General features: G+C 45.7%; 1 non-coding gene across 1 annotated transcript; it reads right to left on the reverse strand.

Annotated features, from left to right (window-relative positions):
• Positions 1-1,408: 1,408 nt before the first annotated feature.
• Positions 1,409-1,483, reverse strand: Trnat-ugu. The gene has a single exon. It is a non-coding gene; the product is annotated as a tRNA-Thr (tRNA).
• Between the last annotated feature and the right edge of the window lie 5,199 nt (positions 1,484-6,682).

The following is a 6,682-nucleotide window of genomic DNA, read 5'->3' on the forward strand; positions in this document are numbered from 1 at the left end:
CTACAGTGCGAATGAGGCTAATATCACAACTCGTCGCAGCTGTAGAAGACAACTGAATCGGACCTCTAAATATCGTGTAAAAAAATGGATGAAACATTGCAGCTGAAGTCCCGATAAACACCCCTATCTACAAGTCACACGGAGAAAATCCTGACACATCGTAAGGACTAAGATATGATAAATACGTTTTAGAAGACATTTCGTGTAATAGTTATAATTATTTTTTCAACGTATCAATCTTCTGAATAGTTTGACGCTGGTCGCCACCTGGGTCAATCGTCAATCCCCTCAACTCAGAACGGCATTCCCAATTATTCGCTGGATGTATTACAATTTCTGTCCCCCACCCCCATCCCCAACGTTTTTACTCTCTTCAACTCACTGTAGTGCCATAAAATTTATTCCCTCATGCCTTAACGTGTCTCCTGTCATACTGCCCCTTCTTCTTGTCAGTGTTTTCCATACATTTCGTACTTCATCGATTCTGCGGAGAACCTTGTCGTACCAGTTCATCTAATTTTCAACATTCTTCGGAATCAGCACAACTCAAACGCCTCGATTCCCTTCTGTTCCAGTTTTCCCTAGTCCATGCTCTACTTCTGTACAATGCTATGCTCGAAATGTTCATTCCTTAGAGAGTTCTTCCTCAGCTGAAGGCCATATGTTTGAGATTAGTAGATTTCTCCCCACGAGGAATGCCTGTACTGTCTGTGCCAGTCTACTGTTCATGTCCTCATGCCTTTTGTCGGTAATGTGTTATTTTGCTACCAATACGGCACAATTCCTTAATTTCATCATCTTAAAGGTCCCAATTTTGATGTTAAATTTATCGCTAATCTGATTTTCCTAATTCTCATTTCATTATTCCTTTGTCGGTATAAACTCAATTCATATTCTGTACTCGTTTGACTGTTCATCCTAATCAACACTACGTGTAATTCATCGTCACGTTGTCCCACGATAGCAAAGTCACCAGCGAATCTTATCATCTCACTTCTGGATGTTTCTGTAATTTCCGTGATTGCGCCTTCGTTGTTTAGGTTTAACATTTGCGACGAGAGACAGCATCCCTGCTTCACACCGTTTTTAAAATGAGCAGTTGGTTCTGGCTCTTGCGTTGTTATTTTTCCCTTATGGCTGCTGTACAAATTGTACATCATCCGCGTTTCGCTGTAGCTTACTTTTTTTTCCTCTGAATTTCGAATCTCTTGCACCATTCAACAGCGTCTAACTGTTTTTCCAAGTCGACAACTGCCATCAAGGTGTCTTGGATTTCCTTAATTTGCGCTTCTATCATGAGGCGCAACGTCAGAACTGCCTCCCTGGTTACCTTACATTTACAACGAAATGAACACCCTTAGCTGCTTACAGGCGTTGACATACGTCAACGGGGACAGATGGAAATGTGTGCCCCGACCGGGACTCGAACCCGGGATCTCCTGCTTACATGGCAGACGCTCTATCCATATGAGCCACCGAGGGCACAGAGGATATCGCGACTGCAGGGATTTATCTGTGGCACGCCTCCCGCGAAACCCACATTCTCAACGTATTGTCCCGCACTACATTCGTAGTGCCCCCGCCCATTATACTCTTTACTCGCGGCGCGTTGCCGATTCCCGTAAGAGTTCGGGCACTGTTTGTGCATTCGCACAGAAGAAGAAGATGGTCAAGTGGCTGGTGAGCCTTAACTATATATATAGTAAGATGGTATCTGTTCTTTCGGACATGCCTGAAAGAACAGATACCATCTTAGTATATATACCTTAGCGTTAACAGATGCTCAGTTGTCTTTTCTGTTCTCCCGTATGATCACCCTGTCAATAACATAGATGCAAGAGCTGCTGTGTCAATTGTCCTAAATACTTACGTATGTTTCGGTGACCCAGAGTCAGCTGACACAAAAGTTATCTGATTATCGAACCGCGTGATAAAAAAAAAAAAGAAACCCCACGCTCCTGAAACTAGCGTTTCGACCACGCTTACTGCCACCTTTTTCTGGTTCTATCGGTAAATGTCGTATTGTTGTCGCCCCTACCCTACCTATCTTTGGTCTCGTGTGCATGATGTTCCGAAAGTCTGACGGTGCGTCCACACACTAATAGATCACGCACACCAACTTATGTTCTCCTGTGATTGCCACTCCCCCCCCCCCATTATTTCAGAAATTTGCAGGCAGTGTTGTCTATCAGCGCTGTCTTATTTGAGCTTCAGTCTAGAAAAGCTCTCTTAAATTCTGGTTCCGACACTACGTCCCTCATATACCGAAGCGCCAAAGAAAGTGGTACAGGCATATGTATTCCAATAGAGAGATATGTAAACAGACAGAATACGGGGCTACGGTCGGCAACGCCTGTATAAGACAACATGTGTCTCTTGTAATTGTTAGATCGGTTACTCCTGCTACAACGGCAGGTTATCAATATTTAAGTGAGTTTGAGCGTGGTGTTTCAGTCCGCGCACGAGCGATGTACGCAGCATCTCAGAGGTAGCGATGAAGCGGGGATTTTTCCCGTACAACCATTTCACGATCGTACTGTGAATAACAAGAATCCGGTGAAACATCAAATCGACGTCGCTGCAGCCGGAAAAAAATTTCTGCACGAACGGGACCAATGACAACTGAAGACAATCGTTCAGCGTGACAGAGGTGCAACCCTTCCGCAAATTGCTGCATGTTTCAATTCTGGCTCATCTACAAGTGTCAGCGCGGGAACCATTCAAAGAAACATGATCGATATGGGCTATTGGAGCCGAGGGCCCACTCGACTATCCCTGATGGCTGCACGACATAAAGCTTTACGCCTCGCATAGGCCCGTCAACACCGACTTTGGGCTCCTGGCTCGAAACATATTGCCTGGTCAGACGAGTATCGTTTCAGATTGCATCGAGCGGATGGACGAATATGGGTATAGAGATAACTCCATGAATTCATTGACTCTGCATGTTATCAAGGGCCTGTTTCTACATCTACTACATCTGCATCTACATACATACTCCGCAATCCATCATACGGTGCGTGGCGGAGGGTACCTCGCACCACAAGCTGGTGATGCTCTGCAATGGTGTGCAGTTGGAGTGGCATTGGAGCCTTAGCACGTCTAGAGACGTCTCTGACGGGTGAGACGTACGTAAGCATCCTGTCTGATCACCTGCATCCATTCATGTCCTTTACGCATTCCGACAGACTTGGGCAATTCCAGCAGGACAATGCGACACGCCACACGTCCAAAATTGCTACAGAGTGGCTCCAGGAACACTCTTCAGGCTTTACACACTTCCGCTGGCCACCAGACTCCCTAGACATGGACCGAGCGAGGTGGCGCAGTGGTTAGCACACTGGACTCGCATTCGGAAGGACGACGGTTCAATCCCGTCTCCAGCCATCCTGATTTAGGTTTTCCGTGATTTCCCTAAATCGTTTCAGGCAAATGCCGGGATGGTTCCTTTGACAGGGCACGGCCGATTTCCTTCCCCATCCTTCCCTAACCCGAGATTGCGCTCCGTCTCTAATGACCTCGTTGTCGACGGGACGTTAAACACTAACCTCCTTCCTTCCCTTCCCCAGACATGGACATTAATGAGCATGTCTGAGATGCCTTGCAACGTGATGTTCTGAAGAGAGCTCCACCCCATTATTCTCTTACGGATTTACGGACAGCCCTTGCAGAGTTCGTGGTGTCAGTTCTCTCCAGCACCACTTCAGACATTGCCTTTCGACCTATCCGCTCTCTTCTTTGCGCTCTGCAGTGGCACTCCGATTACGCTGTTAATGTTTCCGCGAACTAGTCGTAGGTATGAAAATACGAGTATTAGTAGAAGAAAGGAAAATATTTGCTGACATGGTGAAAAGAGTTGAAAGTCTGATGAGTTAAAAAAAAAAAAAAAAGAAAAAGACATGCTGAGACAAGTGGGAAAAATCTCGCACCGTTGTGATGAGTCGGGCAGTACTGGAGACTGGGGAAAACCGGAGGCCGGCCGCTCCAGGCAGCTCTGTGACGTCACACGCGGCTGGAAGGTCAGTGTCACGCTGGCCTCGTCCTCCAGTGAGAACTCCCAGCATCTCGGATGGTTGTTGTATTACTTGCATCCAGTCACGTTGCAACTTGCACCATTCTATGCGTTATCGAATACAGCGTGTATCACATATAATGATACGATTTCTAAAAAAATCATAACAGTTATTCATTATTTTTTATTCATTATTAAACCGACTCCTGCATTATCCCTATTTGATTTTGTATTTATAACCCTGTATTCGCCTGACCAAAAGTCTTCTTCCTCCTGCCACCGAACTTCACTAATTTCTACTATATCTAACTCTAACCTATCCATTTCCCTTTTTAAATTTTCTAACCTACCTGTTCGATTAAGGGATCTGACATTCCACGCTCCGATCCGTAGAACGCCAGTTTTCTTTCTACTGATAAAGACGTCCTCTTGAGTAGTCTCCGCCCGGAGATCCGAATGGGGGACTATTATACCTCCGGAATATTTTACCCAAGAGGACGCCATCATCATTTAATCATACAGTAAAGCTGCATGCCCTCGGGAAAAATTACGGCTGTAGTTTCCCCTTGCTTTCAGCCGTTCGCAGTACCAGAACAGCAAGGCCGTTTTGGTTAGTGTTAAAAGGCCAGATCAGTCAATCATCCAGACTGTTTCCCCTGCAACTACTGAAAATGCTGCTGCCCCTCTTCAGGAACCACACATATGTCTGGCCTCTCAACAGACATCCCTCCGTTGTGGTTGCACCTACGGTACGCCTATCTGTATCGCTGAGGCACGCAAGCCTCCCCACCAACGGCAAGGTCCATAGTTCATGGGGGGGGGGGGGGATCAAATAACGTAAAGTATTTGTATGGAGTGTAGCCATGTATGGAAGTGAAAAATGGACGATAACTAGTTTGGTAAAGAAGAGAATAGAAGCTTTCGAAATGTAGTGCTACAGAAGAATGCTGAAGATTAGATGAGTAGATCATATAACCAATGAGGAGGTGTTGAATAGGGTTGGGGAGAAGAGGAGTTTGTGGCACAACTTGACTAGAAGAAGGGATCGGTTGGTAGGACATGTTCTGAGGCATGAAGGGAGAACCAATTTAGTATTGGAAGGCAGCGTGGAGGGTAAAAATCGTAGAGGGAGACCAAGAGATGAATACACTAAACAGATACAGAAGGATGTAGGTTGCAGTAGGTACTGGGAGATGAAGAAGCTTGCACAGGATAGAGTAGCGTGGAAAGCTGCATCAAACCAGTCTCTAGGACTGAAGACCACGACAACAACAACAAGAACAACAACGTTATTTGATATATGTGCGTGAATAGCGTACTGCTGGAAAGAGCAGATTCTCCAGTTTTACTTGGTTCCCTCTAGGTAGCCCCAGTCTGGGCCCAGTTCAGTTGTATTAAAAATGGTGTCGGGACAACAGAATGCGTTTTGTGTTCTACATTCTGCACAGTGCGGGTGAGTAATAACTATCAAGCGTCACTTTCGAACTAGGTACGGTGTGGATCCTCCTACAGCACAGAGCTTCAGACGATGGCGGGAACAATATCGAGAAATAGGTTGTTTGTTTAAAGGCAAATCGCCGGGCCGTCCCCGAGTGTGTGACACAGACGTCGAACACATCCCCCATACTTTCACAAGGAGTCCGCAGAAATCCGTTCGCCGTGCAGCTCGACAGTTCAACATGGCCCCGATGTCTGTCTGGCGTGTGTTGCGTCGATGTTTGCCATGAAACCATACAAAATGCAGCTACTGCAAGCACTTTGTGAAGGTGACGAACAACAACGTGTGGAGTTCTGTAGTTTCGTTCTTGGCAAGATGGAGGATGACAGTTTTTCTTGGCCGGCCGGAGTGGCCGTGCGGTTCTAGGCGCTACAGTCTGGAACCGCGTGACCGCTACGGTCGCAGGTTCGAATCCTGCCTCGGGCATGGATGTGTGATGTTCTTAGGTTAGTTAGGTTTAAGTAGTTCTAAGTTCTGGGGGACTGATGACCACAGCAGTTGAGTCCCATAGTGCTCAGAGCCATTTGAACAGTTTTCTCCCGCGCTTAGTGTTTAGTGACGAGACAACATTCCATTTAAATGGAAAGATGAACCGTCATAATAATGTGACAATATGTGGTATGGAACAACCAGATGAAGCTGTACAACATGAAAGGGACTGCCCAAAATTTAATTTGTTTTACGGGAAAAGATTTATGGTCCATTTTTCTTTGTCGAGAACGCTGTTGCAGGAAGAGCGTAGACCGAAATGCATGGGAATTTTCTTTTCCCACAGTTGGGGACCGATTCGAACGACTTCATTTAACAACATGGTGGGGCACAGCCATACTGGCTTCTGAAAGTGCCGAAATTTTTAAATCAAAGGATTACTGATCGATAGATCGGTCGCACTAGGCCAGATGATTCAACGTTACATTACTGGGCTCCAAGGTGACCGGACCTGACTGTGTGTGTTTACTTCTTGTAGGGGTTTATATATATATATATATATATATATATATATATATATATATATATATATATAAAACTACGAGCTGCAAGAAGGAAGTCAGTACCAAGTTATCTGTGCACCGTTCAATCTTTCGACCAACTTTGTCGTATGGGAGCGAAAGCTGGGTGGATTCAGGTTACCTTATCAACAAGGTTGAGGTTCCGGACATGAAAGTAGCTAG

Source organism: Schistocerca americana, chromosome 10 (assembly GCF_021461395.2).
Source record: "Schistocerca americana isolate TAMUIC-IGC-003095 chromosome 10, iqSchAmer2.1, whole genome shotgun sequence".
In the NCBI taxonomy this organism is placed as follows: Eukaryota; Metazoa; Arthropoda; class Insecta; order Orthoptera; family Acrididae; genus Schistocerca; species Schistocerca americana.